Genomic DNA, 25,122 nt, shown 5'->3' with positions numbered 1-25,122 from the left:
GGTATGCCATAGTACGAGCGAGCAATTATCTTCAAGAGAAGAAATTTAGATGAAATGTTTGGTTTTCAATTGAAAAAGAAATGTGTTGATTTTCTGTGTCTGTATATTTGCAGTTCGGAAACTACCGTTTCTATACATCTCGAGCTGCATCTTCGTCACAACAAATTGAATCAGATATTTACATGTGACTCTGAAATAATACAAAGTCCACAATAACTTGTATAGATGGAAGGGCATTGTATATTAAGGATTTTGAATATATATGTTTTGCAGAACAATTTTATAAATATTCTTATTCTGTGTTTGCATGCACTAATGAATCGAATTTCAGAAATTATTTGAACAAAGTACTGCGAATCACCTTAGCACCCATCTTCTAGTCGACATCTTGGTCTAAATGCCTTCTTGGACTTATTGGTTGTCTTTCACTTTGCAATACAAGATTGCTGCCTTTCCACACGTCATGGAGTTCATGAAATATGCACTAAAATATCTGTTGTGGATGTGGCATGTGTATGGTGGTCAAGACCAATGATTTACTGGACCACCACACGGATGGGCCATGTACCAAAAAGCAAAGCAATCACACTGTTAGCCATACGATCAGTGGCATAAACTCAAGACATGGGCAACCACGTACCCTCATTCTGTAGCAAAGCTTGCAAGAATCAGATAGTCGTAGTTATTCAGCTACTTTTATTTATATATATAGCCCGTCCATGTGGGGATGGCACTAAATGGAACTTAAATAAATCACGCATTCTAGTAAAATGTCTTTTGTTTCTATTTGCTGATATTTCTTTCCCAACCAATCCATGGTTTTTCTAAGTGGTGTTATGGTGTTTATGCTACTTAAGTCTTTTTATCCAATGACTACATCTAGTTCTTTGAAACTTGAACCGTGCAGCTGCAGAAGCAACAAACACAGTAGAGAGTTGGCTCTGTGAAGCATGTAGAAAGTAAGGCCCAACCCATGTCTGGAATTGAGAACCTATTTATAGAATGATGGTAGCGGTAAATCCACTTCAAAATTTATACCTTCTGCACCTACATCAGCTTGCTGGGGTAATGTAGTCCCGGTGCTGGTTTCGCCATGAATTTTGGTATATGAGAATTCAAGTTTTGCATTTCTATTTGTATTTCTGGTCCTCTACTATTGTCAGCAGCATTGGGATCTAGACATTGCAGCAAAATGAAAAACATTAGAACAAGAAAAGGAAAGAAGCAAAGATGTAATGAAGCAACATCTTTTATCAATAGAATCAATGCAAATAAGAAAATATCAAGTGTCTCAAGTGTAATAAATACTTAAATATATAATGATTAAAGTCAAACACATCCTCTACTTATGGCCACTGTCTTGCCATGGCTGTGAAGGTCAATTTTAAGTTGTTGATGTGTTTTGGGGATATACCATTGCCAATTATTTCTTCTTCATTGTAACCAAGGGCACTGATTGAGCAGTCCTAGTCTTTTATAAGATCCATGGGCCCTAAGTTTGTACAATTGAGGACCACATTTCTTTGATCTACTCTAGACTATTGACCTGATGAGCCCCTCAATTTGTTGGCCAAGCTAAAAGATTTTCTCCAATGAGACAATTGTAACCAATCAATTTCTGTCATTGAAAACCACTTAAGAGAGAGAGAGAGGAAAAAAAGAAGCAAGGGTCCTCATTCACTAGGAAAAGCCAAATATTGGATGGCCATATATTCTAATCTGGGATATATTTTTTCAGCATGTTCATCTGTCCAGATCACCGAACCGAGGCCCCCCCTTGTCAAAACTCCATGCCAAAGATATTGTATATATCCTTAGCCAAGGATTACATAATTCCTACATGTAGACTAAGGTTATTGTTTTGGTATTTGCATCAAGAAATTTTTGGGTCCTTCCAATCTTTTTATGTCAATTTTAGAGTTGATGAGTATGGCATACCATCTTCATATTTCTAGAATATTCTGGTCCCCAAGTCATACGCTCCAAGATGATTCTTACTGGGGAAACTACATGCAGGTATTCAAACGAATACTGATGCTAGGCATTTTTCCATATCCGCACAGATACCGGAGTTCAGCAACAAGAACAGAACTCTAGTCCTCCAATACACTATAAAATTTGAGCAGGAAATCGAATGTGGTGGTGGTGGTTATATAAAACGTCTTTCAAGTTGTGTCAACAAGAAGAAATTTGGTGCTGATACTCCCTACAGGTTTGTCTTGTTATTCCTTCAAATATGCCACATGCTTCATATGTTCTTACTGTTCTGTATACATCTTGCAAAGTGCTTGTGTTTTCTTGTCAGTTTGAGTGGTATGGAAATTGATATTTGGTACATGTTTGGGATTTTTGGGATTTATGCTTTTGGCACCAAATATCAGATTGTAAAGGTAATATTGACATGTAAAAGAAAATCATTAAAATTGTTTAGGTAGTACATAAGTTTGCCGAAAAGAAAGAGAAATTTAGGTTTTTTGCTAATGGTTCATGTTCTGTCTCCAGGCAACCCTGTATGAAGATTCAGTTTAGAGTCTCATCTTTTGCAATTCACTTACTTGAGAAGGGAACATAGGTTAGTTTTTTCCTCTATATCGCAGGATTGTACCAATAAAAAAACTAAAAAAGAAAAAAAAAAAAAAAAAAAAAAAAAAAAAAAAGAGAAAAAGAAAAAAAGAAAAGAAGACAATTTGCTACGGATGCACTCAAGAATCGTATGTGTCATATGTAGGCCCAAATAAAACCAACTAATTGTGCATCCCACTCTTCTCAAGTCACAAGACCAAGATCAGATTGGTTGAACAATCCTAACCTCTGATTCGTGGACACTTGTTTGTGGGTATAGGACCATTGGATATTTTTATTTTTAACCATCCAATCAATTTGTGGGAAGAGCTTGTTGGGATTTGTGTTGCGGAATCACACAGATCTAGATATAGCAATCCAAGAGCACCAAACAAACCAAAGAAGAACAAAGATTTAACATGGAAAGCCTTTGCGGGAAAAAACCATGTCACAAAGCGACAGAAAATTCCACTATGAAAGCACAGATTACAAAGATAGAGAACTTACCCGGCTTGAGCAATTCTCAAACCTCTCCTTTTTTCCACCCCTTGAAACCCTAGAACCCTTTTAGAAATACTTAAAACCCCTTAGAATACCCTAAAATTCTTCCTAATCCTGCATACACCCCTTTATATAGGTTTAGAAAGAAGTAGAATCAGAATAGGAAACAAAAATCGCAGAATCTATATTTCCATAAACGAATCTGCGTAAACCTTCGATGTTATCGAAGGTCCTTCAATGACATCGAAGAACAACCAAAATTGCCAAGCGACCAGGGGAAAAAATCTCAAAAATACTCGATGGCATCGATCGGCTTCGATGACATCGAAGCTAGTTTGATGTCATCGAACCAAGAAAAAATCAGATTGAGGACATTTGTTTACAATAATCTCCACCATGTCTTCAATCTTTAAACATAGCTCCTTATCCCCTTTTCTTATCTCTGCCTTGCATCATAGCTTCATCAATGCTTCTTGTACACAACCCGTCCTCCTTTTACACCATCGCCAAGCCTAGAGAAGTTGCACAGAACTTGAACTTCTTTGTAGGAACAACCTTAGTGAGCATGTTTGCCGGATCTCAACCCTCATGCCGTACCACCTTTGATCCTGTCTTCTCCAAAAATAAGAAATCTTTTGTACCTCATATGTATCGAAGTAACCATCTCACCACCATCCAATGTTGTTAATCGGGGTATTTGCTCAGAACACCGATAGCTTATGAAATAACCAGTCTAATACAGACCATGGCATGCATTGCCAACCACATTCGAATAAGGCTCATGAGACATATCCTGCTTTTCCTCATCTGTTTTGGAACATATCCTGAGGAAAACTTGAAGTGAGCCGCGTATGAAACGCTCACCAACTTTGCTTGGTCCATCACATCTTTGATCAATACCTATACAAGGTATTCTACCTGTGATTACCAAAACTTTATCCTCCTTTAGTCTCTACGAATATCATCACTAAGAACCTTCTTTGCAGCCTCGATCCTTCATCCTGAATTTTTCACTTAACCGAGTCTCCAGTGCATTGATTTCAGACAAGTCATGATTGTCGATCTACATGTCATCAACATACAATTCCTGACTTACCATGAAGGAATCAAATTATAAACCACTGCTTAGGCAACAGGTCGTATAACGACCTCCTGCAACTTTTCTTCTTAGGTCCTTTAACTTCGAACCACTCTAGTTCCTTCATGTAGATCTACTCTTCTAATTTCCCATAAAGAAGCCCAGACTCCACATCCATCCTTTCAGCTTGAGATCGCATTGGCTAACCAGTGCCAATCAAAAATCTAATAGACACCTGTTATATCGTCGGTGCAAGTATTTTCGAGAAGCCGATCCCTTCTCTATGAGTATAACCCTTCTCTACCAACCTCACTTTGTATCTATGTTGTATCCTCCTGAAGATCCACCTTCATCTAACCACTATCCGGTCCACTGGAAGCTCCACACGCTCTCATGTGTCGGTCTGATATAACAAGTCCATCACATCGCTGATAATCACTTTTCACTTCTCAGCACTAGGCTCACCTAGAGCAATCTGAATAAAAGATAGATCCCCTGTGATGTTAGAGTTGTCCATCTACCTCACCAATATCCTGCAATTATGCTTTGTAATTCTTTTCATAGGTGGCTGCTCCACCTGCTTTGTATCTCTATCCTCGCATTTTAACCTTCATGCCGTGACCACTCATGTGTCCATGCCCAACATGCCACACACGTGTAGAAGTGGAATCTGCTACAGCCATTGTAGCTCCACCTTTTGAAGTATTCTCGATTAACCTGTACATGTTACCGAGACGTTGCGCTTTCATGATTACCCATGCCCCCTTAGATACTTTAAGAGCACCATCAATACATGTGTACTTGTAGCCATTGCCTCATGTACACCAAGAGAAATCAGATTCTTCTTCGAATCAGGAACATGCCTCATATCAGTCAGGGTATGCTTTGTCTCATTAAACATCCGATACGCACCATACCAATAGCCACAACATTACAGACACTATCATTGTCCATAAATACATATCCACTATCGCACTCCCTGTAGCTTGCGAACCAACTCCGATGAGAAGTCATGTGAAAAGATGCCCCTGTGTCTAACATCCACTCGTCCTTACGATCATCGTAAAAGTGTCTGATCGTAGACACAGACAAAATATGACATCCAATCGTTCCATCTGACGTGGCAGCATTGGCCTCCTTGTATGAAGCCTCAGATTCTTCTCTCTTAGATTTAGAATTTTTACAATCTTTCTTCACATGTCCTTCCTTCCCACAGTTCCAGCATTTACCTTTCTCTTGCCCTTGCCCTTGGATTTGGATCTAGAACCTGAAGAACATGTACCTTGTTTAGAATTCCTACTCCTTATAAACAATGCATCAGAAGATATCCCCATGTCGGCGTTAAGCTTTCTCATAGCCTTCCCTTGAAGGGCTAAGATAACGGTGTTGATACTCAGAGTTTTATTCATGGTGCACATTGTGTCCTTGAATGACTCATACGACGCCGGAAGAGAATTCAGTAACATACATGCTTGTTCTTTATCTTTCATCACTTCCTCCATATCTAGGAATTTGAAAACCAATTTATTAAAGTTGCTGATGTGAGCCTCCAGATCTCCACCCTTTGCCATCTTGAAGTTATACCATTGCCACTTAAAGTGTAGGCAATTTTTAAATGATTTTTTCGCATAGACATCCTCTAACTTTGCCCATAACTTAGTCGCAGTTTTTTCTCTCATAACATTGTAGAGAGCCTCATCCGTGAGAGATAAACGGATCGATGATAAAGCCTTCAAATCAAGAGTATTCCAAACATCATTAGTCATAGTAGACTTTCGCTCCTCAAGAGCACCATCTTTGCCTTGCGTGATTAAGGAACTGATCATTTTGATCTTCTATAACTAAAAATTATTTTTCCCTGAGTATTTCTCAATATCATACCTAGTGCTTCCCATTAATGTTAATCCCTCAGATTCAGATCTGTGCCCTAATGATATCGCTGAAATCACTTGTTGGGATTTGTATTGCGGAATCACACAAATCTAGATCTAGGATAGCAATCTAAGAGCACCAACCAAACCAAAGAAGAATAAAGATTTAACGTGGAAAACCCTTGTGAGAAAAAAACCATGGCACAAAGCGATAGAAAATTCCACTATGAAAGCACAGATTACAACGATAGAGAACTTACTCGGCTTAAGTAATCCTCAAACCTCTCCTTTTCTCCACCCCTTGAAACCATAGAACCCTTTTAGAACCCCTTAGAATACCCTGGAATTCTTCCTAATCCCACATACACCCCTTTATACAGGTTTAGAAAGAAGTAGAATCGGAATAGGAAACAAAAATCGCAGAATCTGCATTTTCACAAACGAATCTACCTAATCCTTTGATGACATCGAAGAACAACCAAAACTGTCCAGTGACCAGGGGAAACAAAATCCTGAAAAAACTCGATGGCATCGATCGGTTTCGATGTCATTAAGCTGTCTTCGATGATATCGAAGCTGGTTCGATGTCATCGAACCACGAAAAAATCAGATTTAGGCATCAGTTTACAACAGAGCTAAGATTATGAGGATGTAAAAAGACATTTTCAACTATGGGCATCACTATTCCCACCACTTTTATGGTGTGGTGTACTTAACGTTTGGATCTATCTTAATTTTTGCTTCGTCATCTAAAATTATGTTAAAAAATACATAGACGGTGTGGATATAATACATGCATATCATGGTGGGACCCAGAAAAATTTGTGACATTAACGCACCATGAGGTAGGTATAGGGTGTGGCCACCACGCAATTAGCTTCTGCCACGAGACCAGCAACATAATACATTTGGTGGAATGAACCTAACTTTTTATTTTATTTGCACTATTTTCATGTCAACGGCCTAATAATTGTCCTGCAAAAAACCAAGTTCTCGATCTCCATGTATTTTTTTTTAATGATTGAAATAGTGGCAAAACCTTAAGCTTTAGTTACTGCTCATAGAGAGCATCATTTTTCTAGAACGACGCCACCACTCAGCCAGAGGAAAAGCAGAGCAAATCATGATGAGAAAGTTGTAAAATGGTGAAAGAGCTAGAGGACAAGCTTGCATGGTAATAAGCCTCATTTATATTAGTCAATACTGTTGAAACTCATACCATGATAATCATGACAAGAGATTTCCAACGTAAACATTAAAGTGCATGACGAATGAGCATAAACCTAGTGCCATCACTTGTCATGCATCGGAGCAAGTTTTAATTTTCAAATGTCAAATATCACATCATATCTTCCGATGCAAATGGACGTGAGGGATACTGTTTACACTCATTTTTGGTACACCCTCATAAACCAATTAAAAGATGCATGTGTTGGTACTATGCGCCTAATAGTAATGAAATCATTCTTGCGCTCAAGGATATATTTCACCCTTTAATCTTTGATGATAAGTCACCTACCATAAGTAAAGTGGTGTAGAACCGTGTGCATGTCTCTAGGACAGACAATGATGAATGACACCTAGCCCTAATTTGTATGGCACTTGTGATTAAGGCAGTATGCTCAACACGTCTGTAAAAGACCCACCAAGGCAATGATCTTTTCACAAATTTAGATATGATCAATAAGGCCATATCTTACAATCGTTCCAGAATGGGAAATCTTCTCAAAGATGTTTGGTGCTCTTATGGGGATTTTGAAGATTTGATAATATGATCAACATCAAATTAGATGGGATCCAGCGGATTGGGTCTTGATCCATATCCCACGAGACTGATCCGGTAAGGTCCACGAATTTCTATGACCATGCTGGTAAGAGATCGGAAAACAATTTCAAATTTCCAATGATCTCTTTGGCTAGATTGGGATGATCAAATACTAACTGAGCATCATGGCTGTGAAGAATCTTTGATCAACAAGGAAACCATGGTAGGGTTTAGCTGCCTCTCCAAGCCTATAAAAGAAACACTCGATGAAGAGCTCCTAGCCCACACCAAACACAATTTATCTTTACAACACAACACTATGTTTTTACCTTAGTCTCATTTCCTTTGCTTCCGTCTATCCATCTTGTAGAATATTTGAGGTTTAGGTTCCTTTAGAACGCTATTATCTAGTGCCATTGTTGTAGTATGTGTAGCAGTATAAATATTTGTGGCCTTTCGTAATCGAATCCTGATATACCAAGTCCTTTTTGGAAGATTACACCAAAGTCACATCCTATTGACTATTCACCTAGATCATCCATCCACACAAGCGATTAAAGTATTTATGTCTCTTGTTATTACTCTTCTCTAGTTTATTTGTTTGGTTGTCGATTGCACTGAGCATCAATTACACATTACTAAAATCGACATTGTTTCATACATCTTCTGTTTTGAGTCTATTCTTTGTTCTATTGAGAATTATGAAGGGTGTACTTATTGGTAAAAGAAAAAGTCCTTAAGTCACAAGACAAAAAGAATCCATTCAGAAGGACTCATCCCCACCCTTCTATAAATCGCCTGATCGCTAATACAACTGGTGATTAAGAGGGCAACCAAGAGTGGGGGGCACCAGAAGTTAATCAAACTCAAGTCGAGTACAACTTTAGCATACCCGAAGTATCCTAGTCACACATCTTAACCAAATACAGGCCTTCGCTAACACGTGTGGTCTATTGTTTGATTGAATTGCGCAAAAATATTTTTTGGCTTGCCCGTTCTAACCCAGTAAGATACCTTTAGTATTTCTCAATAGAATAAGATGCTTGTAAAAAATGATAGTTTTATATCTGACACTACAGAAGAGCCACATGATGAGAGTCAGTAGTTTGAGCATATCATTAATGCGAACGTAGGATCTTATTCTCATGCATCCTTTATCTTATTCCCATGCATCCGTTGGTGGGTTTGGCCGACACTTCCTCCAATTGAAAGAACATATGTAACATATTGCTAGAGGTATCACGACACAACTAGATATTTTTGAGACATCACTTGAGAGCTTTTTCGAGAGGAGCTCGAAGAACAAGAATACCTAACCTGACCCCAGTAACCCTTTAGATGTAAAGGTGGAATGATCGACGATAGACGACAAGGGGGGGTCTCGACTTGGCATGACTTTGGGTTGCCAACGCTATTATCGGAGATAGCCCAAAATAGGGGGAGTGCTTTAAATATGATGAAAGAGATTTTGAAAACTCTACCCAGTAGGAGCAAGAATCAAAGAATCAAAATTGGACCTAATCTATGAAATTGACTTCTTTTGTGGAATCAACCATTCCATTTCTTTTAGAAAGAAATTCTGGTCAAGTAAACAACACCTCTATATATGTGCTCCATACAAGTTCTAGTTAGGATAATTGGGAAAGATCAAACTAATTTGAATGGGGGTTGGTTCAATAGAACAAGTGTAGATGTAGCTTGATCTTCATACATAACATCCAACGTCTCGCTGAGCTCCCCATAAGTGCCAGCTGGATTGAATCCCAAGTCATCATATACCAGAACCATTAATGATAAGCAAAAATGTCTGAAACGATCGATCATATGGCTAAGTGGAATACATCAAACCCCAACTCATTATGTACGTAAGGGGTAACTCCCGGCCGACGTTGATAACTTGGGTGGAAATAAACCATCCATGTAATGCCATATGTCCATTGTTCGACGGCCGAGAATTATACAAGCAACCTATAGCGCCTTGCTTTTGTGTAGTTAATTATATGCACACCTAGACATATATATCCACATCATAAGGAATACATTGAAAATTTAAACATAATGAATTGACATAAATGGTTGAATTAATTAAACTTCGTAGATGAAATTTTGTTTAAGGGGGGTAGATTGTAACACCCTGAACTTTTCAATACCCGATTATTGCAAGTTCTCGAATATTACCATGAAGTTTAACTTTACAGTTATTCTCTAACACGAATCTGACCATTGGAATTAGTCTCTATTCACAGATCAAGCCATCTGACCGTTAATTTTAAGACAAGACTAACCATCATGCGATTTGACGCATGTACCTTCCCATAAATGAATTGGTGAATAACTCTTTATCCTTAATTATTTAGATATAAGTTCATTTATAAGAATTGTTTAGAAAGGTACATACAACTATATAGAACCATTAGATTTCACAAAACTCTTAGATTATCAATAATTACGAAAATGCTATTAATTTATATCTTAAATTCTAGATCACAAGGTCCTCATGATCCGTTTGATGAGAAATGTTATACCATGCCTATATATCATAACAAACTATATATGTCAAATTCAACCCTTAGATTAGCAAGATCCATAGTTAAAACAAAATATTCACTTGATATGGACCACCCAAGGATCGTGATCACATAATATTTTAAGACGAGCCATACCTAGAATAGACAAAATTAATGGACGAAGTAGATTCCTCAAAAACATCTCCATGGGCCCCACAATCGGCCCCGAGTGTGCATAGTGCATGTGCACCGGCGGTACACTGAATTGGAAATCGAGTCAAACCTACTTTGACCTGACACCTCCCACCCAAAGAGGAAATCTCCTCTTCCTATTTACGCAGTTATCGCCCGAGCTAGTTCGAACGGACAAAGTCCATTTACGACGTCCGTGGCCCACCATGATCATCCATTCGGATGATCCGAATCGTCCATCTCATTGGGAAGCTCGGTCTGATTAAAACCACATTGTCCGTATGCATCGAGGCACACACTCATGCCCACAACAACAGATATAAGTGAATGAGACGTTGTACTAGACGAACAGACATCGTTCATTTGGGGCATACTGTAGCCCACCGTGACCATCCATCTACATGATCTGGTCCATCCAATGTGTTTGTAGGATGAACACGACCAAAACCTAGCTCCTTTCACTCCCAACCAAATCAAGAAACCATATAGATATCCTCCGAACTTCTCTTGCAAACAACGTCAAAGGAAACAGATGTGGATTCAAACTCTCGGCGTAAGGGAATCCCAAGGAGAATACCTGGTCTGATCAGAGCCGTCTAAAACTTGGCAAAAACACTTTTGACCACAACTACATTGAGAATAAAAGAGGAATGATTTCAAAAGAAATCACACCCCCGGTTTCCACTCAAATGACTGCGTTAAAAATCTCTATAGGGCTACCTGTTCACAACCCCAAGTGTAAGGTCGTGATGAAGTAATAATCTCGGTAAGACTGAGGTCGAATCAACAGGGACTGATCTTGTGCGTTTCTGAAATTAACTAAAAGTAGAACTAGAAGAATATGTAAAACTAATTCTGAAGTGATTGAGAGAGTAATTGTGAATTAAGTAATTAAAACTAAGAATTTAAAGGTGGGAACTAGGGTGCCAAGGATCCACTCGTAGTGATCAGGGAGCCTTCTTGCTTGATTTAAGTAACACAATTAGAATTGGAGTCCTATCCTATCCAATTAGAAAATATATCAATAAAATAAAATTTGAACTTTCATTGACCTAATTCTCAATGAAAGAGAACTATTGTAATTGGCAGAGATTCCATCACCAAACCATGCCCAGGAGACAATGGCAAACATCAGGATTCACCAATCTCATAATCTCAAAGCAGGAGATTGTTAAGATTAGGAAGGATTACATCACCCTATCATACCCAAGTGACGATGGTGAATAACAAGACTTACTAATTTCACAATCTCAAATCAAGAAAAGAAGATACTCAAAGCTATTGTAGATCTACTACAATTTGAGTCACAATAAACCATTAAAAACTGATAGTATTACTTAAATATCAAAGTAGAATCCATAGAGTTTAGCATAAATGTGAATCAAAGCAATAGAAACATCCCATCATACTACAAGTTTCACCTCTTAGCCCTAGTTAAGAGGTTTAGCCAACCATATATATGATTGGATCTAAAACCCTAGAAGAAAGCATGAAAACAACTAAGGAAGAAAAAGAAACTCTTAGCGACGGCTTCTCCACCATTTTTCTTTACTCCTTAAACCCTATAAGATGCCTAAGAACATCCTAAGGAGTTCTATTTATAGTTGTGGAACTCCAACTTTCGCACCTAGTTGGAAAACTCTAAAAACCGCCTCAAATTTACGCAGTTTTTCAAAATAGACTTCATTCTGCACAATTTCATAGAATGACCCAGAGTTTCAGAATATGCTTCTTCAGGATAATTTTAGGAATATGTTTGGTTTCATGACAATTTCAGGATTCCTTTTCTTCACTTGAAATATTTAATTCTCTTCATTCGTCACTTAGTTTTCTTAGATCTTTGGCATGTGAATTATTCAATCTTGGTCTCCTAAGATCCATCCCTTGCCTTGGTGATTCTTGAGCATCAAATCCATGCTTTTAGCACCCTTTTCAATTCAAGCTCTTAAATTCACCTTGTAACACAAACATGAGTAAAATAAAACATTAAACATTATCATGTTTATAAAATCAAGATATAAATGGGGGATAATATGCAATATTCGACCCTCAACACAATCCCCAACCAGCATTTTGTTAGTCCTGAGCAAAGTATGCGTGAAATAAATCTTAATGCTTAATATCCTAAACCGCTCTAAGAAAACAATCTTTTGTACACTCAGGTATGAATGGGTAGAATTAAGATACGAGAGTGGGGTTTTAAAAACTTAGAGCTGAACCATATAAGCAACCAATCAAGTAAATTCTTTGTCCATTAAATCGAGCATAATTTGCATATCAAGTTTTTCAATGTGCTAAGTGAAAATCAACTTACTTCATGTACGAATACTATTAGTTCATCATGTTAGCCATACTCATCACTTTAAGATTAGTTTGAAACTCAAGTACTGATTCCGAACTTATCCCATTTTCCTTCTTTTTCCAGTCTTTAATTTTATATTGACGGTCAATTTTTTATTCATTCTTTTTATTTTTGCATTCTCTTCGATATTTTTCATTCTTTTTATTCTTTTTCGTAACCTCTTTGTTGATCTCCTGTTTTTTTTAAAACTTGTTCTTTTCTTATTTTAAGGTGGATAAAATTCTCCAGACTCAATTCTCACCATCTATCAATGATTCACATACTAACAGTTAGAACTTCGAGCATGTCTTATAGAAGATAAATTGAATATGTCTTGTGATTTACATTAACATGATATTCAAACTATCTGTTAATCAATTGAGCATAAGAACTTAGGTGATAGATTACTTAGTTGATTAAACTCCAACAATCCAAAATTCAATCTCTATTTTTATCATACCCAACGTATTCATAAGTACACAATTCATCACTTCTCAAACAAATTTCAACTTGAAACATTAAAAAATTTTAAAATTTTTGCTCAAAACTGAGAAAACACTGATTAGTTCACATAATCCCCCATCCCCAACTGAAAAATCTACATTGTCCTCAATGTGAAAGAAATAAGCATGTAATGCACAAGAGGCAATGAAAAGAGAAGGGAAGTGATGAAAAGATAATACCTGAAGAAGGAATTTTGAAGCTTTTCGAATGGTCTCAGTGTGAAGATGGGTTAGCACAAGAATTAAACCAATAGAAAGCAAACTATCCTAAACAGTTGAATGTAAACTATCCTAAATAGTGGAAAGCAAACTATCTTAAATAGCGAAAAAAAAAACTATCCTAATCCTAAATCATATAAAGGCAAATAAATCTACCTATACCTCCGTCAGACTAGGAGGTCAATCCTGGTAACGGGGTCAATCAGAGGAATTGACATGTCCTCTGAATCATTTTTTTCAACAAATGGCTTTAAACGATGTCCATTTACTTCGAATTCATTGCCATTATTTAGATTCTGAATCTCGACAGCCCCATGAGGATAAACATTAGTAATAGTAAAAGGGTCGGTCCAATGAGATCGGAGTTTACCTAGAAAAAGTTGTAGCCGAGAATTATACAAAAGGACTTTCTGACCCTGTGTGAATGATTTCCAAAAAATGTGTTGGTCATGAAACAACTTCATCTTATCCTTGTAAATTCTTAAGTCCTCATATGCATCATTTTAGATTTCTTCCAGTTCATTCAACTAAAGTTTGCGCAGCGAGCCAACGTTGTCCAAATTGAAGTTCAAATTTTTAATCGCCTAGTAGGCCATATGTTCCAACTCCACAGGTAAGTGGAAAGCCTTCCCATAGACAAGTCTAAAGGAGACATTCCAATAGGAGTCTCAAATGCAGTACGATAAGCCCATAAAGCATTGGTCAAGCGGATTGACCAATCCTTACGATCAAGGTTAACCATTTTTTTCAATAATTTTCCTATTGAAAATCTCAACTTGCCCACTTGTTTGTGAGTGGTATATAGTGCTCACTTTGTAAGAGATGCCATATTTCTTCATTAAATTTGTGAATGACCTATTACAAAAGTGTGATCCTCCATTACCAATGATGGCTCGAGGCATTCCGAATCGGGAAAGGATGTTTTCTTTTAAGAATTTAATGACGGTTTGATGGTCATTGTTCCGGCATGGGATCACTTCGACCCATTTAGTGACATAGTCTACTGCTAGGAAAATATATAAATTTTCAAAGGATTAGGAGAATGGTCCCATGAAATCGATGCCCCAATAATCAAATGCTTCAATAATCATAATGGGGTTCAGGGGCATCATATTTCGATAGGACAATGCTCCAAATTTCTGACAACACTCATAAGCTTTGCGGAACTCATGAGTATCCTTGAACATAGTGGGCCAGTAAAAGCCGCACCGCAGAATTTTGACCATGGTTTTTTTAGCAGAAAAGTGACCACCATAGGCCTGAGAATGACAGAAGGAGATGACACTTTGGTGTTCATTATCTAGCACATATCTTCTTAAGATTTGGTCTGGGCAATATTTGAATAAATATGGATCATCTCAAAAGAATTTGCGTACCTCGGGAAAGAATTTCTTATCTTGCGCAGTCCAATATGTCGGCATGGAACTTATGGCAAGATAATTAGCAATATCCACAAAATAAGATGGTTGAAAGACTTTAAACAATTGTTCGTCAGGGAAAATATCATTTATATGTGTCGTCTCAAGGGAATAAGAGAGATCAATGCAAGAAAGGTGGTCAGCCACTACATTTGCTACTCTCTTTTTATCTTTTATTTCTAAATCAAATTCCTAGAGTAGAAGGATCCATCTTATCAAGTGGGGCTTAGCATCATTCTTAGAGAGAAGATACTTGAGCGCCTCATGATCTGCGTAGATGATGATATTGGATCCAATTAGGTAGGACCTAAATTTATCTAAAGCGAATCCTCCGACTAAGAGTTCCTTTTCCGTAGTACTGTAATTCACTTGGGTAGGATTTAAGGTTCTACTTGCATAATGTATAACGTAGGGCCTCTAATCTTTTCCTTGACCTAATACCGCCCCACGAGCATAGTCGGACTCATCACACATAAGTTCAAAAGGGATGCTCCAATCGGGTGGCTCTATGATAGATGTAGTGGTTAACATGCCCTTGATCTTATAAAAAGCTTCCGGGCATTGCTCAGTCCACTCGTATGGTACATCCTTTTGAAATAGATTGTATAAAGGATGAGAGAGGTGACTAAAGTCCTTTATGAATCTTTTGTAAAATCTGGCATGTCCTAAGAAGGATCACACATCATGTATGTTTTGGGGTGGAGGTAAATTAGAGGTAAGATCAATCTTAGCCTTATCTTCCTCAATTTCTTTGGAAGAGATGATATGTCCCAGGACAATTCCCTTACAAACCATTTAGTGGTACTTCTCCCAATTAAGTACCAAATTCTTTTCCTCACATCGCTTTAGCACATTTTTTAAAATTTTCAAACATTTGCTGAAGGATGGACCAATGACCGAGAAGTCATCCATGAAGACCTCCAAATATTGCCTCACCATATCAGAAAAATACTCAACATACATCGTTGAAAAGTGACAGGAGCATTACATAGTCCGAATGAAATCCTTCATAAGCAAAGGTACCGTAAGGACATGTAAATGTCATCTTTTTCTGATCTTCAAGGGCTATCTCAATTTGATTGTAGCCCAAATATTTGTTAAAGAAACAGTAATAAAAATGACCAACTAGCCTTTCCAAAATTTGATCAATAAAGGGCAAAGGAAAGTGGTCTTTCCTTGTGACGGTATTCAACTTCATGTAGTCAATGCATATTCTCCAACCGATTGTGATCCTAGTTGGCACGAGTTCATTGTCGGCATTGGCTACAATGATAATTCTTGACTTTTTAGGAACTACTTGAGTTGGACTCACCCATTGACTATCGAATATTGGGTATGTGATACATACATCTAATAGCTTAAGAACCTCGGCCTTAACCACTTCCTTCATATTTAGATTTAGTCTACATTGTAGTTGCCAGGAGGTCTTCGCATTATCCTCTAGATAAATGTAGTGAGTACAAATCAAAGGGTCAATTCCCTTGAGGTATGCAATCAACTATCCAATGGCTCCTTTATGCTCAATGAAAGTAGAGAGATAAGCATACTTTCCTGTTCTTGCTCTAGGTGGGAAGAAATCACTACCAAGAATGTCTCATCTTGACCTAAATATACATATTTCAAATTAAAGGGCAAAGGTTTTAGGTCAACCTTCGGTACCTTGAGGTTAGACAATAGAGGCACTACATTAGTTTAGGGCAATTCTTCAAATTGTGGCTTCCATCGGTTAACTTCAAGTACCAACACAATATCAAGCATGGCACCCGTCTTCCTAATCATATCATCATCTAAATCATGGGAGTGGCCCAAATACGTCTCTAGAGGGTCAAAGGATAAGGTCATCATAGTTCTATCTTCCACGAAAGAATCAATCAAGTTAACATCGTGGGCATCGTCATCATCCTCTGCCTGTTTGTTCATATTGAAAAAGATATTGAGCTTCAATGTCATATTCTTAAAAGATAAATTCAAGATGTCATTCCTACAATTGATGATTGCATTTGATGTAGTAAGGAATTAGCAACCAAGGATGACGAGAATTTGAATGCTCATGTCCACAATGGGTTGAGTATTCAGGATGATAAAATCTACTGGGTAGTAGAATTTATCAACCTAGAAAAACACATCCTCAATTATCCCTCTTGGTACATGAACTGAGCGATCGACAAGTTGTAATGTAGTCCGGGTGGGTTTTAATTCACCTAGCCCAGTTATTTATCGACCGAGTAAGGGATCAAATTTACACTTGCTCCTAAGTCAGGAAGTGTCTGCTCGATCCGGTAATTCCTAATTATGCAAGCAATGGTCGGGCTACTAGGATCTTTGTATTTCTATGACACATCTTGCTTTAGGATAACACTCACTTTCTCTGTCAAAAATATTTTCTTTTGGATATTTTGTCATCTTTTGGTCATACATAAGTCTTTCAGAAATTTGGCATATAAAGGTATTTTTTTTTACGGCATCCAGTGGAGGAATGTTGACCTTCACTTGTTTTAATACCTCTAGGATGTCCTAAGAGTTAGAAAGAGGTTTTGGTGCAACCAACCATTGGGGGAATGGAGCAACTCGTTTTCTTTAAAGTTCCGGTTCTACCTCATGTGGAGCATAGCTTGGTCTATCACTCTCATTTACATCCGGGTCCTTAAACTTTTCAGCCCTTATCAGAATAGATTTGTCAATTATCTTCCCACTCTTAAGAGTGGTGATAGACTTAGCTTGCTCCATTGAATTTGAAGATCTTGGTTCACTAACTCCGTATTGCGGTTTAGGATTCAGGATAGATTGGGTTGCAGCATCCTTTTCTTCGTAACCGTAACGGGTGAGTCTATCTTTTGTATAGCCCTTGTAAGTTCTTGTAAGGCTTGAAGAGTACTTTGCTAGATGAGCTCTTGAGGATTTTGAACCAATTCCTCTTGAGGTTTTTCTTGATTTAAGTATTAATTAGGGATTCCTTGAGGTGTAAAAGATTGTCCATTCCTCCAACTGATATTCGGATGATTTCTCCAGCTAGAGTTGTATGTGTTTGAAGTGAGTCCCTTGAAAGGCCTTTGGTAGTTGTTTCTGGCATTTGATTTCTTATTCAATATTTCTTGAAATGCAGATATTGTTGGGCAATTTTTAGTCGTATGAATGTTACAAGCACAAATACTGCAAACGACTTCCTTATCCTTATCCTTCCTAAGTTCAATGGCCTCAAGTTTCCTTATAAGACTGGCCACTTTAGCATTGATATCATCTTCCTCTTTTAAAAGATATATTCCACCTCTCTCCTTTGATTGAGTAGGCTTAGACGTGATACTCTTTCTTGGGGAGATGTCTCATGCTTATACAGTTTCAGCAAGTTTATCATTGTATTCCCACACTTCAATAACATCTTTGTTCAGGAATTCTCCATTGCACATTGTCTCAACAAATTGACACATAGAAGATGTCAGTCCTTCATAAAAGAAATTTGTTATGCGCCATGTTTCAAAATCATATTGTGGGCATGAACTGACAAGATCCTTGAACCGCTCTCAACATTGGAAGAATGTTTCATCTTCCCTTTGGGCGAAGTTCATGATCAACTTTCTGATCGTGTTCATTTTATGATATAGGAAGAATTTCTTTATGAACTCCCTTTTCATGTCATTCCATCTGCCAATAGATCATGGACGTAGTGAATGTAACCACGCCTTAGACTTTTCTTTCAGGGAGAAAGGGAAGAGTTTCAGCCGAATTATGTCCTCAGACACATTAAGAAAGTATAGAGTGGCTATGATCTCATCAAACTCTTTCAAGTGTAAATATGGATTTTCTGATTCAAGCCCAAGGAACTTTGGTAGGAGTTAGATCACTCCTAGCTTGATGTTTATATGTCCTGCATTCTCTGGAAAAACCATATACGAAGGTGTGCTCATCCCCGCCGGTTGTAAATAATCTCGTAAAGTACGAGGCGGGGGTGCTTGATGCACCTCGTTCTCATCCTGGATTTCCTCAACCCTAGGTTGAGGATTTGGAGGTTAATTAGCTAGTTGGTTAGCAACCATAACTTCAATTAACTCTATGTATCTCTAGTGGTGTCTAGTCCAGTGATGGATATATAACCCCTCAACTAATCCCCCTTCACTCAAGAGACGCCGAGTGTTATCACGGACCCACTTGGGCATGAAACACTCTCAGCCCTCAATTTTAGAATCTAACCTAAACCTAAAAAAAAGAAGGGAAATAGAAAGAGAGATAATTAGAAAGAAGTTACCAAATTAGAAGTTTTTATGTTAGGATCCTGCAAAAGAAAAAAGAAAGTAAATTAGTTTCTAATTAGAAATAGAAAGATGATTTAGTTTCTAAAAATGAAAAAGGAAAGTTTCTAAAAAAAATAAGAAAAGTTTCTAAAAACAAATTAGGAAAGTTTCTAAAAAAGCAACCTAGTTTATATAAATGAAAAAAGAAAGTTTCTATAAAAAAATTAGGAAAGTTTCTAAAAAAGAAACCTACTTTCTAAAAACAAAAAAGGAAAGTTTCTAAACCTAGAAATATAAAGCTAAGTTAGTTTTTAAAAACAAATTAGGAAAGTTTCTAAATCTATAAATAGAAAATAAATAAATCATAATCTTAACGTAATTCCAAAATTAGTCAAATCCATAAAACGCAACCGTCAATTCCCGTTAACGGCGCCAAAAACTTGTTCACAACCCCAAGTGTAGGGTTGTGATGTAGTAATAATATCGGTAAGACCGAGGTCGAATCTACAGGGACTGATCTTGTACGTTTCTGAAATTAATTAGAAGTAGAACTAGAAGATGTAAAACTAATTTTGAAGTGATTAAGCGAGTAATTATGAATTAAGAAATTAAAACTAAGAATTTAAAGGTGGGAACTAGGGTGCCAAGGATCCACTTGGAGTGATCAGGGAGCCCTCTTGCTTGATTCAAGTAACACAATTAGAATTGGAGTCCTATCCAATCCAATTGGAAAATATATCAATAAAACCAAATTTAAACTTCCATTGACTTAATTCTCAATGAAGGAGAACTATGATAATTGGCAGGGATTCCATCACCAAACCATGCCCAGGAGACAATGGCAAACAACAAGATTTACCAATCCCATAATCTCAAAGTAGGAGAATTGTGAAGATTAGGAATGATTCCATCACCCTACCATGCCCAAGGGACGATAGTGAACAAAAGGACTTACTAATTTCACAATCTCAAATTAGGAAAAGAAGATACTCAAAGCTATTACAGATCTATTACAATTTGAGTCACAATAAACCATTAAAAACTGAAAGTATTCCTCAAATATCAAATTAGAATCTATGGAGTTCAACATAAACATGAATCAAAGCAATAGAAACATCCCATCATGCTATAAGCTTCACCTCTTAGCCCTAGCTAAGAGGCTTAGCCAACCATATACATGATTGGATTTAAAACCGTAGAAGAAAGCATGAAAATAACTAAGGAAGAAGAAGAAAAACTCTTGGCGACGACTTCTTCACCCTTTTGCTCCACTCCTTAAATCCTAGAAGATACCTAGGAATACCCTAGAGAGTCCTATTTATAGTTGAGGAACTCCAACTTTCGCACCTAGTTGGAAAACTCTAGAAATCACCTCAAATTTACGTAGATTCCCAAAATAGAGTTTACTCTGTGCAATTTCACAGAATGACCCAGAGTTTTAGAATATGCTTCTTCAGGACAATTTCAGTAATATGTTGATTTTCAGGACTGTCAGGATTCCTTTTTTCACTTTAAATATTTGATTCTCTTCATTCCTCACTTTATTTTCTTGGATATTTGGTATGTGAATTCTTCAATCTTGGTCTCCTAAGATCATCCATTGCCTTGGTGATTCTTGAGAATCAAATCCATGCTTTTAGCACCCTTTTCAATCCAAGCTCTTAAATTCACCTTATAACACAAACATGAGTAAAATAGAACATTAAGCATTATTATGTTCATAAAACCAAGATATAAATGGGGGATAATATGCAATATTTGACCCTCAACACTATCGGCTGATAAATCCAGTACTCAAGGATGTGATCAAAGCCTTCCATTCATGGGCCCACCCAGGGGCAACCTAATACCATCCAAGATCTGATCGGATCTGCGGAAGTAATAAGAAGCGACATCGGACAGACAACAACTAAGCTGTTTCGCCTTTCAAATTCATAGGAACTGCGTCCGTTTTTCTCTCTTCGCATGACACTGCATAAGGAACTTTTGTAGAAGAGTCTAGAGACACTTAAAACTATAAAAACCTCCCGATGATGAGAGAAAGGGAAAGCACAACAAGAAGAGAGAAAGAGAGAAAGAAAAAGGAAGAAATAAGAAAGAAATGAGAAGCCTGACGAGAGGAGAAAGAAGGACGAAAGAAAGAAAGAAAGAAAAAGGAATCACGGTGATTCCTTTTTCTTTCTTTCTCTCTTCTTGTTGTGCTTTCCCTTTCTCCCACCGTCGGGAGGTTTTTATAGTTTTAAGAGTCTCTAGACTCTTCTGCGGAAGTTCCTTAGGTAATATCGTGTGAAGAGAAAAAAATGGATGCAATTCCATTGAATTTGAAAGTCGAAATAGCTTAGTTGTTGTCTGTCTGGTGGTGCTTCTTATTCCTTCTGCAGATCCGATCGGATCTTAGACGGTATTGGGTTGCCCCTAGCTGGGCCCATGAATGGAAGGCCTTGATCACATCCTTCAGTACTGGATTTATCTGCCGGTAGCCCTGCAAAGAATTTAAACACAATCATCTGCGTAGAAACTAGGGGTGTGATTTCTTCCGAAATCATTCCTCTTTTATTCTCAACGTAGGTGTGGTCGGAAGTGTTTTTGCCTAGTTTTGGATGACTCTGATCAGACCAGGTGTTCTACTTGGGATTCCCTAATGTAGAGAGTTTGAATCCACATCAGTTTCCTTTGACTACGTTTGTGGGAGAAGTTCGGAGGATATCCATATGGTTTCTTGATTTGGTTGGGAGTGAAAATGAGCTAGGTTTTGGTTGTGTTCATCCTACGAACACATTGGACGGACCAGATCATGTAGATGGACAGTCACAGTGGGCCACATCATGCCCCAAACGAACGATGTCCGTTCGTCTAGTGCATTATCTCGTTCACTTATATCTGCTGCTGTGGGCATGAGTGTGTGCATCGATGCACTTGGATGACTTGGTTTTGATCAGACCGAGCTTCTTGATGAGATGGACGGTTCGGATCATCCTAAGGGATGATCATGTGGGCCACGAACGTCGTAAACAGACATTTTCTGTTCAAACTAGCTCAGACGAGAATTGCGTAAAGAGGAAGAGGAGATTTCCTCTTTGGGTGGGAGGTGTTGCGGGTCAAAGTAGGTTTGACCCGATTTCAGTTCAATGTACCGCTGGTGTACATGCACCGTGCACACTCGAGGCCAATTATGGGGCCCATAGAGATGTTTTTGAGGAATCTACTCTGTCCATTTGTTTTGTTAGTTCTAGGTACGGCCCGTCTTAAAATATCAGGTGATCACAATCCTTAGGCAGTCCATATCAAGTGAATGTTTTGTTTTAACTATGGATCTTGCCAATCTAAGGGTTAAAATTTAACATGTATGCTTATTTATGATATATAGGCATGGTATAAGATTTCTCATCAAACGGGTCGTGAGAACCTTATGATCTAGAATTTAAGGTCTAAGTTAATGGCATTTTTGTAATTATTGGTGATCTAAGAGTTTTATGAAATCTAATGGTTTTACATGGTTGTATGTACCTTTATAAACAATTCTTACAAACAAAATTACATTTAAATCATTACGGATAAAGAGTTATTCACCAATTCATTTAAGGGAAGGTATATGCATCAAATCACATAACGGTTAATCTTGTCTTAAAATTAATAGTCAAATGGCTTGATCTGTGAATGGAGACTATTCCCAATGGTCAGATTCATGTTGGAGAATAGATGTAAGGTTAGGATAGCTAGATTGGTATCGTACACATGTACGTACTAAGTTAAACTTCATGATAACACTCGAGAACTTTCAATACTCGGCTATTGAAACGTTCAGGGTTTTATACACAACCTCTGGTCATTCTTCTATGAAAGCTTGCATAAGGTGCATGGTTCAATGAAAAAAGTCTAGAAGTGTTCATCGATAGTATGGCTTAACCTGTTTCCATTACATTAAGCTATGACCTAAGAACAAAAAAGGAAAATTGGAGCATGAGATAAGTCAGCTCCTGATTTCAATGGGAGGCTAGAGAATTGACTGTAACCCCCGCCAGAATAGGTAACCTTCCCTTCTAATGCTAGCATGATGAGATTAGGGCAAAGTTTAAGAAATTTGGGGATATTGTGGGCATCTACATTCCCGCCTTCATCGATTTGGGGGGTGGCAAGGGGGATTTGCCTTTTTGAGGTTTAAATGCAAAGAGGATGCTTGGTTAGCAATGGTAAGCTAAACGGGCATAAGCTCGGGGGGCCAAAAGATGGTCATCAACGAGGCGCATCTATGAGCAGAAGAGGATCTCCTAAATAACCTAGCCCCTCCTGCTCCACCGCTAACTCAGGTGAATCAACAACCAAAGATATCATGCCCCACAATTCAGATACTCGATGTGCACCCTCAGACCCGAGTTATGGTACATGACTCGTACACTCAGTGTACTTAAATCAACGAGTCACAACATTTTAATAGAGGCATTATATAATATAAATTCAGTGTTCTCATTAACATCCATCAATACAATCATATCAACCACTAATCCATTCACAAACATTCACCATAATACATTCATAACAATCAAGAATATAATCTAAAATATTTATGTCCATCCATTTGAAACTTTTATTAAGTCGTTGTTCAAAATCATCAAGTTATTCAAAAATTATAAAATCTAAGTTAAAAGTCATTTTGAAAAAGAAATTAGAATAATAATAGGAAAATACATGTCCCATTTATTCATTATACTGATCCAACGTAGTGAGCTTATCTTGGTTAAATATGTCCATTGTTTTTATGGATCATCCACTAGTTTAGCCTCATGTTCTTGCTCTTAAGTTGTTGTATCTGTTTCAATTCCATTTATATGGTTTTTCCATCAATACATCGTCACTTAGCCAGGCCTAGTGAGTGAACCCATCACGGTTCATGCACAATACAATTAAAATAATACATACAACTTTATCAACTATGGTGGTGGTGTGAAGGGGTATAGGTGGGTCATACGAAAAATCATTCTTATTCCTGACATCAAATTCGACGAGGGATCTGTGTTCTATAAGGATGAGCACAAGAAAGCCGAAAGGTTAGTTGTGGACGTTTAAATAGACAGAGATGAGACACAGGCTGATGTAGAGATGCATGCAAAGGTAAAGGAACAGGTGGAGCAGCCACCTGTGAGAAGGAAACTACCAAGGGATCACACAGGTTACGGGTGAGATATAGGGATAACTCAAATATCACATTTACCCGCATTACAGATGAGAGAAATCTGTCTACTTTTCAGGAGGCTCTTGATGAGCAGGATGCTGAAAAGTGGAAAGTCGTGATGGAAGATGAGGTGGAGTACTCCTTATACAAGAATGAGATGTGAGAGCTGACAGAGCTTCCTGTCGGCCGTTAAGCGACCAAGTGCGAGTGGATCTTCAAGAAGAAAGAAGATAAGTACAAAGCAAGGCTGGTATTGAAGGGATATGCTCAGAGAGAAGGCAAACTTCATTGAGTTATTCGTGCTGGTAGTAAAGCAAGTATCTATCATATTTATGTGAGTATTGGTTGCCCAATACCATCTCGAGCTAGAGCAGATGGATGTAAACCTGCCTTCCTACAAGGGGAATTGGAAGAGCAAATCTACAAGCATCATAAGAAGATTGGCATGAAAATCTTTGGATTAAGGTTTAGGATATGTGGTTTAAGTGGGAAAATATCTAGCATTCTATTGCACTGAAAACCCCTCGAAATGCCTAAATATTGAATGCCCTATTATAGGAACTGAGTTCTAAAGGTAAAAAAGGGGCAAAAATTGACCAGTCTAATCCATCGATGGACTCCTCTTCGATTGATCGATCAATTGATCATTGTAAATCCAATATTTTGTGATTTTTTTTTGTTATACGATTTGGGCCATGTTCAATTGATCAATATTGATTGTCGGCGGCACAAATGAGTCTTCTATTTTTGGACAGTTTGGTTTAACAAC

General features: G+C 37.7%; 1 non-coding gene across 1 annotated transcript; it reads left to right on the top strand.

Annotated features, from left to right (window-relative positions):
* The first annotated feature begins 18,431 nt into the window (after positions 1 to 18,431).
* On the top strand, positions 18,432 to 18,538 carry LOC131222183 (small nucleolar RNA R71). The gene has a single exon (XR_009159891.1). It is a non-coding gene; the product is annotated as a small nucleolar RNA R71 (small nucleolar RNA).
* The last annotated feature ends 6,584 nt before the right edge of the window (positions 18,539 to 25,122 follow it).

This window comes from Magnolia sinica, chromosome 12, assembly GCF_029962835.1.
Source record: "Magnolia sinica isolate HGM2019 chromosome 12, MsV1, whole genome shotgun sequence".
Classification (NCBI taxonomy): domain Eukaryota; kingdom Viridiplantae; phylum Streptophyta; class Magnoliopsida; order Magnoliales; family Magnoliaceae; genus Magnolia; species Magnolia sinica.
This window is presented reverse-complemented; position numbering and strand designations above follow the sequence as displayed.